This window comes from Diprion similis, chromosome 8 (genome assembly GCF_021155765.1).
Source record: "Diprion similis isolate iyDipSimi1 chromosome 8, iyDipSimi1.1, whole genome shotgun sequence".
Taxonomy (NCBI): Eukaryota; Metazoa; Arthropoda; class Insecta; order Hymenoptera; family Diprionidae; genus Diprion; species Diprion similis.
In genome coordinates this window covers 8374896-8388256 of record NC_060112.1, presented here as the reverse complement: position 1 = coordinate 8388256, position 13361 = coordinate 8374896, and positions in this window count along the sequence as shown.

Here is a 13361-nt window from a genome sequence, read left to right as displayed (position 1 = left end):
TGGAAATGGTCATAAAAATCGATTCCAAGACGAAAAGTTACCAGCTCCAAAAATGACCAAAAAAGTAAGGCTAACCCCTTTGGATTTTTTGCGAAAATTTCGACGATTCGGAAAAAAGCTGCGATCAATTCTTTCGCGCACTATTCCGACGTGATTTTGCAAGAGGAATGGATTAAGCGCAGTCCTGATGGGCTGCGAGCAACAAATCAAAAGTTACAGCCGAAAAACCAAAGATTTTCGTCGTCATTTCTCCCCTGTTGGTCTGACGCTCTTTTTCTTGTGTTTTCTGAGTTCCTGGGGGTCGATTTACTCTAGAAATGGTCATACAAATCGATTCCAAGACGAAAAGTTTCCAGCTCCAAAAATGACCGAAAAAGTAAGGCTAACCCCTTTAGATTTTTTGCGAAAATTTCGACGATTCGGAAAAGTGCTGCGGTAAATTCTTTAGGGCCCTATTCCGACGTAATTTTGCAAGAGGAATCGATTGAGCGCAGTCCCAATAGGCTGCGAGCAACGGATCAAAAGTTACAGCCGAAAAACCGAAGATTTTCGTCGTCATTTCTCCCCTGTTGGTCTGACGCTCTTTTTCTTGTGTTTTCTGAGTTCCTGGGGGTCGATTTACTCTAGAAATGGTCATACAAATCGATTCCAAGACGAAAAGTTTCCAGCTCTAAAAATGACCAAAAAAGTAAGGCTAACCCCTTTGGATTTTTTGCGAAAATTTCGACGATTCAGAAAAGTGCTGCGATAGATTCTGTAGGGCACTATTCTGACGTAATTTTGCAAGAGGAATTGACTGAGCGCAGTCCCAATAGGCTGCGAGCAACGGATCAAAAGTTACAGCCGAAAAACCGAAGATTTTCGACGTCATTTCTCCCCTGTTGGTCTGACGCTCTTTTTCTTGTGTTTTCCGAGTTCCTGGGGGTCGATTTACTCTAGAAATGGTCATACAAATAGATTCCAAGACGAAAAGTTTCCAGCTCCAAAAATGACCAAAAAAGTAAGGCTAACCCCTTTGGATTTTTTTCGAAAATTTCGACGATTTGGAAAAGTGCTGCGATAAATTCTTCAGGGCACTATTCCGACGTAATTGTGCAAGAGGAATCGATTGAGCGCAGTCCCAATAGGCTGCGAGCAACGGATCAAAAGTGACAGCCGAAAAACCGAAGATTTTCGTCGTCATTTCTCCCCTGTTGGTCTGACGCTCTTTTTCTTGTGTTTTCCGAGTTCCTGGGGGTCGATTTACTCTAGAAATGGTCATACAAATAGATTCCAAGACGAAAAGTTTCCAGCTCCAAAAATGACCAAAAAAGTAAGGCTAACCCCTTTGGATTTTTTGCGAAAATTTCGACGATTCGGAAAAGTGCTGCGATAAATTCTTTAGGGCACTATCCCGACGTAATTTTGCAAGAGGAATCGATTGAGCGCAGTCCCAATAGGCTGCGAGCAACGGATCAAAAGTTACAGCCGAAAAACCGAAGATTTTCGTCGTCATTTCTCCCCTGTTGGTCTGACGCTCTTTTTCTTGTGTTTTCTGAGTTCCTGGAGGTCGATTTACTCTAGAAATGGTCATACAAATCGATTTTAGGACGAAAAGTTTCCAGCTCAAAAAATGACCAAAAAAGTAAGGCTAACCCCTTTGGATTTTTTGCGAAAATTTCGACGATTCGGAAAAGTGCTGCGATAAATTCTTTGGGGCACTATTCCGACGTAATTTTGCAAGAGGAATCGATTGAGCGCAGTCCCAATAGGCTGCGAGCAACGGATCAAAAGTTACAGCCGAAAAACCGAAGATTTTCGTCGTCATTTCTCCCCTGTTGGTCTGACGCTCTTTTTCTTGTGTTTTCTGAGTTCCTGGGGGTCGATTCACTCTAGAAATGGTCATACAAATCGATTCCAAGACAAAAAGTTTCCAGCTCCAAAAACGACCAAAAAAGTAAGGCTAACCCCTTTGGATTTTTTGCGAAAATTTCGACGATTCGGAAAAGTGCTGCGATAAATTCTTTAGGGCACTATCCCGACGTAATTTTGCAAGAGGAATCGATTGAGCGCAGTCCCAATAGGCTGCGAGCAACGGATCAAATGTTACAGCCGAAAAACCGAAGATTTTCGTCGTCATTTCTCCCCTGTTGGTCTGACGCTTTTTTTCTTGTGTTTTCCGAGTTCCTGGGGGTCGATTTACTCTAGAAATGGTCATACAAATAGATTCCAAGACGAAAAGTTTCCAGCTCCAAAAATGACCAAAAAAGTAAGGCTAACCCCTTTGGATTTTTTGCGAAAATTTCGACGATTCGGAAAAGTGCTGCGATAAATTCTTTAAGGCACTATTTTGAAGTAATTTTGCAAAAGGAATTGACTGAGCGCAGTCCCAATAGGCTGCGAGCAACGGATCAAAAGTTACAGCCGGTAAACCGAAGATATTCGTCGTCATTTCTCCCCTGTTGGTCTGACGCTCTTTTTCTTGTGTTTTCCGAGTTCCTGGGGGTCGATTTACTCTAGAAATGGTCATACAAATAGATTCCAAGACGAAAAGTTTCCAGCTCCAAAAATGACCAAAAAAGTAAGGCTAACCCCTTTGGATTTTTTGCGAAAATTTCGACGATTCGGAAAAGTGCTGCGATAAATTCTTTAGGGCACTATCCCGACGTAATTTTGCAAGAGGAATCGATTGAGCGCAGTCCCAATAGGCTGCGAGCAACGGATCAAAAGTTACAGCCGAAAAACCGAAGATTTTCGTCGTCATTTCTCCCCTGTTGGTCTGACGCTTTTTTTCTTGTGTTTTCCGAGTTCCTGGGGGTCGATTTACTCTAGAAATGGTCATACAAATAGATTCCAAGACGAAAAGTTTCCAGCTCCAAAAATGACCAAAAAAGTAAGGCTAACCCCTTTGGATTTTTTGCGAAAATTTCGACGATTCGGAAAAGTGCTGCGATAAATTCTTTAGGGCACTATTTTGACGTAATTTTGCAAGAGGAATTGACTGAGCGCAGTCCCAATAGGCTGCGAGCAACGGATCAAAAGTTACAGCCGGTAAACCGAAGATATTCGTCGTCATTTCTCCCCTGTTGGTCTGACGCTCTTTTTCTTGTGTTTTCCGAGTTCCTGGGGGTCGATTTACTCTAGAAATGGTCATACAAATAGATTCCAAGACGAAAAGTTTCCAGCTCCAAAAATGACCAAAAAAGTAAGGCTAACCCGTTTGGATTTTTTGCGAAAATTTCGACGATTCGGAAAAGTGCTGCGATAAATTCTTTGGGGCACTATTCCGACGTAATTTTGCAAGAGGAATCGATTGAGCGCAGTCCCAATAGGCTGCGAGCAACGGATCAAAAGTTACAGCCGAAAAACCGAAGATTTTCGTCGTCATTTCTCCCCTGTTGGTCTGACGCTCTTTTTCTTGTGTTTTCTGAGTTCCTGGGGGTCGATTCACTCTAGAAATGGTCATACAAATCGATTCCAAGACAAAAAGTTTCCAGCTCCAAAAACGACCAAAAAAGTAAGGCTAACCCCTTTGGATTTTTTGCGAAAATTTCGACGATTCGGAAAAGTGCTGCGATAAATTCTTTAGGGCACTATCCCGACGTAATTTTGCAAGAGGAATCGATTGAGCGCAGTCCCAATAGGCTGCGAGCAACGGATCAAAAGTTACAGCCGAAAAACCGAAGATTTTCGTCGTCATTTCTCCCCTGTTGGTCTGACGCTTTTTTTCTTGTGTTTTCCGAGTTCCTGGGGGTCGATTTACTCTAGAAATGGTCATACAAATAGATTCCAAGACGAAAAGTTTCCAGCTCCAAAAATGACCAAAAAAGTAAGGCTAACCCCTTTGGATTTTTTGCGAAAATTTCGACGATTCGGAAAAGTGCTGCGATAAATTCTTTAGGGCACTATTTTGACGTAATTTTGCAAAAGGAATTGACTGAGCGCAGTCCCAATAGGCTGCGAGCAACGGATCAAAAGTTACAGCCGGTAAACCGAAGATATTCGTCGTCATTTCTCCCCTGTTGGTCTGACGCTCTTTTTCTTGTGTTTTCCGAGTTCCTGGGGGTCGATTTACTCTAGAAATGGTCATACAAATAGATTCCAAGACGAAAAGTTTCCAGCTCCAAAAATGACCAAAAAAGTAAGGCTAACCCCTTTGGATTTTTTGCGAAAATTTCGACGATTCGGAAAAGTGCTGCGATAAATTCTTTAGGGCACTATCCCGACGTAATTTTGCAAGAGGAATCGATTGAGCGCAGTCCCAATAGGCTGCGAGCAACGGATCAAAAGTTACAGCCGAAAAACCGAAGATTTTCGTCGTCATTTCTCCCCTGTTGGTCTGACGCTTTTTTTCTTGTGTTTTCCGAGTTCCTGGGGGTCGATTTACTCTAGAAATGGTCATACAAATAGATTCCAAGACGAAAAGTTTCCAGCTCCAAAAATGACCAAAAAAGTAAGGCTAACCCCTTTGGATTTTTTGCGAAAATTTCGACGATTCCGAAAAGTGCTGCGATAAATTCTTTAGAGCACTATCCCGACGTAATTTTGCAAGAGGAATCGATTGAGCGCAGTCCCAATAGGCTGCGAGCAACGGATCAAAAGTTACAGCCGAAAAACCGAAGATTTTCGTCGTCATTTCTCCCCTGTTGGTCTGACGCTTTTTTTCTTGTGTTTTCCGAGTTCCTGGGGGTCGATTTACTCTAGAAATGGTCATACAAATAGATTCCAAGACGAAAAGTTTCCAGCTCCAAAAATGACCGAAAAAGTAAGGCTAACCCCTTTGGATTTTTTGCGAAAATTTCGACGATTCGGAAAAGTGCTGCGATAAATTCTTTAGGGCACTATTCTGACGTAATTTTGCAAGAGGAATTGACTGAGCGCAGTCCCAATAGGCTGCGAGCACCGGATCAAAAGTTACGGCCGAAAAACCGAAGATTTTCGTCGTCATTTCTCCCCTGTTGGTCTGACGCTCTTTTTCTTGTTTTTTCCGAGTTCCTGGGGGTCGATTTACTCTAGAAATGGTCATACAAATGGATTCCAAGATGAAAAGTTTCCAGCTCCAAAAATGACCAAAAAAGTAAGGCTAACCCCTTTGGATTTTTTGCGAAAATTTCGACGATTCGGAAAAGTGCTGCGATAATTTCTTTAGGGCACTATTCTGACGTAATTTTGCAAGAGGAATTGACTGAGCGCAGTCCCAATAGGCTGCGAGCACCGGATCAAAAGTTACAGCCGAAAAACCGAAGATTTTCGTCGTCATTTCTCCCCTGTTGGTCTGACGCTCTTTTTCTTGTTTTTTCCGAGTTCCTGGGGGTCGATTTACTCTAGAAATGGTCATACAAATAGATTCCAAGACGAAAAGTTTCCAGCTCCAAAAATGACCAAAAAAGTAAGGCTAACCCCTTTGGATTTTTTCGCGAAAATTTCGACGATTTGGAAAAGTGCTGCGATGAATTCTTTAGGGCACTATTCCGACGTAATTTTGCAAGAGGAATCGATTGAGCGCAGTCCCAATAGGCTGCAAGCAACGGATCAAAAGTTACAGCCGAAAAACCGAAGATTTTCGTCGTCATTTCTCCCCTGTTGATCTGACGCTCTTTTTCTTGTGTTTTCTGAGTTCCTGAGGGTCGATTCACTCTAGAAATGGTCATACAAATCGATTCCAAGACGAAAAGTTTCCAGCTCCAAAAATGTCCAAAAAAGTAAGGCTAACCCCTTTGGATTTTTTGCGAAAATTTCGACGATTCCGAAAAGTGCTGCGATAAATTCTTTAGGGCACTATCCCGACGTAATTTTGCAAGAGGAATCGATTGAGCGCAGTCCCAATAGGCTGCGAGCAACGGATCAAAAGTTACAGCCGAAAAACCGAAGATTTTCGTCGTCATTTCTCCCCTGTTGGTCTGACGCTTTTTTTCTTGTGTTTTCTGAGTTCCTGGGGGTCGATTCACTCTGGGAATGGTCATACAAATCGATTCCAAGACGAAAAGTTTCCAGCTCCAAAAATGACCAAAAAAGTAAGGCTAACCCCTTTGGATTTTTTGCGAAAATTTCGACGATTCGGAAAAGTGCTGCGATAAATTCTTGAAGGCACTATTTCGACGTAATTTTGCAAGAGGAATCGATTGAGCGCAGTCCCAATAGGCTGCGAGCAACGGATCAAAAGTTACAGCCGAAAAACCGAAGATTTTCGTCGTCATTTCTCCCCTGTTGGTCTGACGCTCTTTTTCTTGGGTTTTCTGAGTTCCTGGGGGTCGATTTACTCTAGAAATGGTCATACAAATCGATTCCAAGACGAAAAGTTTCCAGCTCCAAAAATGACCAAAAAAGTAAGGCTAACCCCTTTGGATTTTTTGCGAAAATTTCGACGATTCGGAAAAGTGCTGCGATAAATTCTTTAGGGCACTATTCCGACGTAATTTTGCAAGAGGAATCGATTGAGCGCAGTCCCAATAGGCTGCGAGCAACGGATCAAAAGTTACAGCCGAAAAACCGAAGATTTTCGTCGTCATTTCTCCCCTGTTGATCTGACGCTCTTTTTCTTGTGTTTTCTGAGTTCCTGAGGGTCGATTTACTCTAGAAATGGTCATACAAATCGATTCCAAGACGAAAAGTTTCCAGCTCCAAAAATGTCCAAAAAAGTAAGGCTAACCCCTTTGGATTTTTTGCGAAAATTTCGACGATTCCGAAAAGTGCTGCGATAAATTCTTTAGGGCACTATCCCGACGTAATTTTGCAAGAGGAATCGATTGAGCGCAGTCCCAATAGGCTGCGAGCAACGGATCAAAAGTTACAGCCGAAAAACCGAAGATTTTCGTCGTCATTTCTCCCCTGTTGGTCTGACGCTTTTTTTCTTGTGTTTTCTGAGTTCCTGGGGGTCGATTTACTCTAGGAATGGTCATACAAATCGATTCCAAGACGAAAAGTTTCCAGCTCCAAAAATGACCAAAAAAGTAAGGCTAACCCCTTTGGATTTTTTGCGAAAATTTCGACGATTCGGAAAAGTGCTGCGATAAATTCTTGAAGGCACTATTTCGACGTAATTTTGCAAGAGGAATCGATTGAGCGCAGTCCCAATAGGCTGCGAGCAACGGATCAAAAGTTACAGCCGAAAAACCGAAGATTTTCGTCGTCATTTCTCCCCTGTTGGTCTGACGCTTTTTTTCTTGTGTTTTCCGAGTTCCTGGGGGTCGATTTACTCTAGAAATGGTCATACAAATAGATTCCAAGACGAAAAGTTTCCAGCTCCAAAAATGACCGAAAAAGTAAGGCTAACCCCTTTGGATTTTTTGCGAAAATTTCGACGATTCGGAAAAGTGCTGCGATAAATTCTTTAGGGCACTATTCTGACGTAATTTTGCAAGAGGAATTGACTGAGCGCAGTCCCAATAGGCTGCGAGCACCGGATCAAAAGTTACGGCCGAAAAACCGAAGATTTTCGTCGTCATTTCTCCCCTGTTGGTCTGACGCTCTTTTTCTTGTTTTTTCCGAGTTCCTGGGGGTCGATTTACTCTAGAAATGGTCATACAAATGGATTCCAAGATGAAAAGTTTCCAGCTCCAAAAATGACCAAAAAAGTAAGGCTAACCCCTTTGGATTTTTTGCAAAAATTTCGACGATTCGGAAAAGTGCTGCGATAATTTCTTTAGGGCACTATTCTGACGTAATTTTGCAAGAGGAATTGACTGAGCGCAGTCCCAATAGGCTGCGAGCACCGGATCAAAAGTTACAGCCGAAAAACCGAAGATTTTCGTCGTCATTTCTCCCCTGTTGGTCTGACGCTCTTTTTCTTGTTTTTTCCGAGTTCCTGGGGGTCGATTTACTCTAGAAATGGTCATACAAATAGATTCCAAGACGAAAAGTTTCCAGCTCCAAAAATGACCAAAAAAGTAAGGCTAACCCCTTTGGATTTTTTCGCGAAAATTTCGACGATTTGGAAAAGTGCTGCGATGAATTCTTTAGGGCACTATTCCGACGTAATTTTGCAAGAGGAATCGATTGAGCGCAGTCCCAATAGGCTGCGAGCAACGGATCAAAAGTTACAGCCGAAAAACCGAAGATTTTCGTCGTCATTTCTCCCCTGTTGGTCTGACGCTCTTTTTCTTGTGTTTTCTACGTTCCTGGGGGTCGATTTACTCTAGAAATGGTCATACAAATCGATTTTAAGACGAAAAGTTTCCAGCTCCAAAAATGACCAAAAAAGTAAGGCTAACCCCTTTGGATATTTTGCGAAAATTTCGACGATTCGGAAAAGTGCTGCTATAAATTCTTTAGGGCACTATTCCGACGTAATTTTGCAAGAGGAATAGATTGAGCGCAGTCCCAATAGGCTGCGAGCAACGGATCAAAAGTTACAGCCGAAAAACCGAAGATTTTCGTCGTCATTTCTCCCCTGTTGGTCTGACGCTCTTTTTCTTGTGTTTTCTGAGTTCCTGGGGGTCGATTCACTCTAGAAATGGTCATACAAATCGATTCCAAGACAAAAAGTTTCCAGCTCCAAAAACGACCAAAAAAGTAAGGCTAACCCCTTTGGATTTTTTGCGAAAATTTCGACGATTCGGAAAAGTGCTGCGATAAATTCTTTAGGGCACTATCCCGACGTAATTTTGCAAGAGGAATCGATTGAGCGCAGTCCCAATAGGCTGCGAGCAACGGATCAAAAGTTACAGCCGAAAAACCGAAGATTTTCGTCGTCATTTCTCCCCTGTTGGTCTGACGCTTTTTTTCTTGTGTTTTCCGAGTTCCTGGGGGTCGATTTACTCTAGAAATGGTCATACAAATAGATTCCAAGACGAAAAGTTTCCAGCTCCAAAAATGACCAAAAAAGTAAGGCTAACCCCTTTGGATTTTTTGCGAAAATTTCGACGATTCGGAAAAGTGCTGCGATAAATTCTTTAGGGCACTATTTTGACGTAATTTTGCAAGAGGAATTGACTGAGCGCAGTCCCAATAGGCTGCGAGCAACGGATCAAAAGTTACAGCCGGTAAACCGAAGATATTCGTCGTCATTTCTCCCCTGTTGGTCTGACGCTCTTTTTCCTGTGTTTTTCGAGTTCCTGGGGGTCGATTAACTCTAGAAATGGTCATACAAATAGATTCCAAGACGAAAAGTTTCCAGCTCCAAAAATGACCAAAAAAGTAAGGCTAACCCCTTTGGATTTTTTGCGAAAATTTCGACGATTCGGAAAAGTGCTGCGATAAATTCTTTAGGGCACTATTCCGACGTAATTTTGCAAGAGGAATCGATTGAGCGCAGTCCCAATAGGCTGCGAGCAACGGATCAAAAGTTACAGCCGAAAAACCGAAGATATCCGTCGTCATTTCTCCCCTGTTGGTCTGACGCTCTTTTTCTTGTGTTTTCTGAGTTCCTGGGGGTCGATTCACTCTAGAAATGGTCATACAAATCGATTCCAAGACAAAAAGTTTCCAGCTCCAAAAACGACCAAAAAAGTAAGGCTAACCCCTTTGGTTTTTTTGCGAAAATTTCGACGATTCGGAAAAGTGCTGCGATAAATTCTTTAGGGCACTATCCCGACGTAATTTTGCAAGAGGAATCGATTGAGCGCAGTCCCAATAGGATGCGAGCAACGGATCAAAAGTTACAGCCGAAAAACCGAAGATTTTCGTCGTCATTTCTCCCCTGTTGGTCTGACGCTTTTTTTCTTGTGTTTTCTGAGTTCCTGGGGGTCGATTTACTCTAGAAATGGTCATACAAATAGATTCCAAGACGAAAAGTTTCCAGCTCCAAAAATGACCAAGAAAGTAAGGCTAACCCCTTTGGATTTTTTGCGAAAATTTCGACGATTCGGAAAAGTGCTGCGATAAATTCTTTAGGGCACTATCCCGACGTAATTTTGCAAGAGGAATCGATTGAGCGCAGTCCCAATAGGCTGCGAGCAACGGATCAAAAGTTACAGCCGAAAAACCGAAGATTTTCGTCGTCATTTCTCCCCTGTTGGTCTGACGCTTTTTTTCTTGTGTTTTCCGAGTTCCTGGGGGTCGATTTACTCTAGAAATGGTCATACAAATAGATTCCAAGACGAAAAGTTTCCAGCTCCAAAAATGACCAAAAAAGTAAGGCTAACCCCTTTGGATTTTTTGCGAAAATTTCGACGATTCGGAAAAGTGCTGCGATAAATTCTTTAGGGCACTATTTTGACGTAATTTTGCAAAAGGAATTGACTGAGCGCAGTCCCAATAGGCTGCGAGCAACGGATCAAAAGTTACAGCCGGTAAACCGAAGATATTCGTCGTCATTTCTCCCCTGTTGGTCTGACGCTCTTTTTCTTGTGTTTTCCGAGTTCCTGGGGGTCGATTTACTCTAGAAATGGTCATACAAATAGATTCCAAGACGAAAAATTTCCAGCTCCAAAAATGACCAAAAAAGTAAGGCTAACCCCTTTGGATTTTTTGCGAAAATTTCGACGATTCGGAAAAGTGCTGCGATAAATTCTTTAGGGCACTATCCCGACGTAATTTTGCAAGAGGAATCGATTGAGCGCAGTCCCAATAGGCTGCGAGCAACGGATCAAAAGTTACAGCCGAAAAACCGAAGATTTTCGTCGTCATTTCTCCCCTGTTGGTCTGACGCTTTTTTTCTTGTGTTTTCCGAGTTCCTGGGGGTCGATTTACTCTAGAAATGGTCATACAAATAGATTCCAAGACGAAAAGTTTCCAGCTCCAAAAATGACCAAAAAAGTAAGGCTAACCCCTTTGGATTTTTTGCGAAAATTTCGACGATTCCGAAAAGTGCTGCGATAAATTCTTTAGGGCACTATCCCGACGTAATTTTGCAAGAGGAATCGATTGAGCGCAGTCCCAATAGGCTGCGAGCAACGGATCAAAAGTTACAGCCGAAAAACCGAAGATTTTCGTCGTCATTTCTCCCCTGTTGGTCTGACGCTTTTTTTCTTGTGTTTTCCGAGTTCCTGGGGGTCGATTTACTCTAGAAATGGTCATACAAATAGATTCCAAGACGAAAAGTTTCCAGCTCCAAAAATGACCGAAAAAGTAAGGCTAACCCCTTTGGATTTTTTGCGAAAATTTCGACGATTCGGAAAAGTGCTGCGATAAATTCTTTAGGGCACTATTCTGACGTAATTTTGCAAGAGGAATTGACTGAGCGCAGTCCCAATAGGCTGCGAGCACCGGATCAAAAGTTACGGCCGAAAAACCGAAGATTTTCGTCGTCATTTCTCCCCTGTTGGTCTGACGCTCTTTTTCTTGTTTTTTCCGAGTTCCTGGGGGTCGATTTACTCTAGAAATGGTCATACAAATGGATTCCAAGATGAAAAGTTTCCAGCTCCAAAAATGACCAAAAAAGTAAGGCTAACCCCTTTGGATTTTTTGCGAAAATTTCGACGATTCGGAAAAGTGCTGCGATAATTTCTTTAGGGCACTATTCTGACGTAATTTTGCAAGAGGAATTGACTGAGCGCAGTCCCAATAGGCTGCGAGCACCGGATCAAAAGTTACAGCCGAAAAACCGAAGATTTTCGTCGTCATTTCTCCCCTGTTGGTCTGACGCTCTTTTTCTTGTTTTTTCCGAGTTCCTGGGGGTCGATTTACTCTAGAAATGGTCATACAAATAGATTCCAAGACGAAAAGTTTCCAGCTCCAAAAATGACCAAAAAAGTAAGGCTAACCCCTTTGGATTTTTTCGCGAAAATTTCGACGATTTGGAAAAGTGCTGCGATGAATTCTTTAGGGCACTATTCCGACGTAATTTTGCAAGAGGAATCGATTGAGCGCAGTCCCAATAGGCTGCGAGCAACGGATCAAAAGTTACAGCCGAAAAACCGAAGATTTTCGTCGTCATTTCTCCCCTGTTGATCTGACGCTCTTTTTCTTGTGTTTTCTGAGTTCCTGAGGGTCGATTCACTCTAGAAATGGTCATACAAATCGATTCCAAGACGAAAAGTTTCCAGCTCCAAAAATGTCCAAAAAAGTAAGGCTAACCCCTTTGGATTTTTTGCGAAAATTTCGACGATTCCGAAAAGTGCTGCGATAAATTCTTTAGGGCACTATCCCGACGTAATTTTGCAAGAGGAATCGATTGAGCGCAGTCCCAATAGGCTGCGAGCAACGGATCAAAAGTTACAGCCGAAAAACCGAAGATTTTCGTCGTCATTTCTCCCCTGTTGGTCTGACGCTTTTTTTCTTGTGTTTTCTGAGTTCCTGGGGGTCGATTCACTCTGGGAATGGTCATACAAATCGATTCCAAGACGAAAAGTTTCCAGCTCCAAAAATGACCAAAAAAGTAAGGCTAACCCCTTTGGATTTTTTGCGAAAATTTCGACGATTCGGAAAAGTGCTGCGATAAATTCTTGAAGGCACTATTTCGACGTAATTTTGCAAGAGGAATCGATTGAGCGCAGTCCCAATAGGCTGCGAGCAACGGATCAAAAGTTACAGCCGAAAAACCGAAGATTTTCGTCGTCATTTCTCCCCTGTTGGTCTGACGCTCTTTTTCTTGGGTTTTCTGAGTTCCTGGGGGTCGATTTACTCTAGAAATGGTCATACAAATCGATTCCAAGACGAAAAGTTTCCAGCTCCAAAAATGACCAAAAAAGTAAGGCTAACCCCTTTGGATTTTTTGCGAAAATTTCGACGATTCGGAAAAGTGCTGCGATAAATTCTTTAGGGCACTATTCCGACGTAATTTTGCAAGAGGAATCGATTGAGCGCAGTCCCAATAGGCTGCGAGCAACGGATCAAAAGTTACAGCCGAAAAACCGAAGATTTTCGTCGTCATTTCTCCCCTGTTGATCTGACGCTCTTTTTCTTGTGTTTTCTGAGTTCCTGAGGGTCGATTTACTCTAGAAATGGTCATACAAATCGATTCCAAGACGAAAAGTTTCCAGCTCCAAAAATGTCCAAAAAAGTAAGGCTAACCCCTTTGGATTTTTTGCGAAAATTTCGACGATTCCGAAAAGTGCTGCGATAAATTCTTTAGGGCACTATCCCGACGTAATTTTGCAAGAGGAATCGATTGAGCGCAGTCCCAATAGGCTGCGAGCAACGGATCAAAAGTTACAGCCGAAAAACCGAAGATTTTCGTCGTCATTTCTCCCCTGTTGGTCTGACGCTTTTTTTCTTGTGTTTTCTGAGTTCCTGGGGGTCGATTTACTCTAGGAATGGTCATACAAATCGATTCCAAGACGAAAAGTTTCCAGCTCCAAAAATGACCAAAAAAGTAAGGCTAACCCCTTTGGATTTTTTGCGAAAATTTCGACGATTCGGAAAAGTGCTGCGATAAATTCTTGAAGGCACTATTTCGACGTAATTTTGCAAGAGGAATCGATTGAGCGCAGTCCCAATAGGCTGCGAGCAACGGATCAAAAGTTACAGCCGAAAAACCGAAGATTTTCGTCGTCATTTCTCCC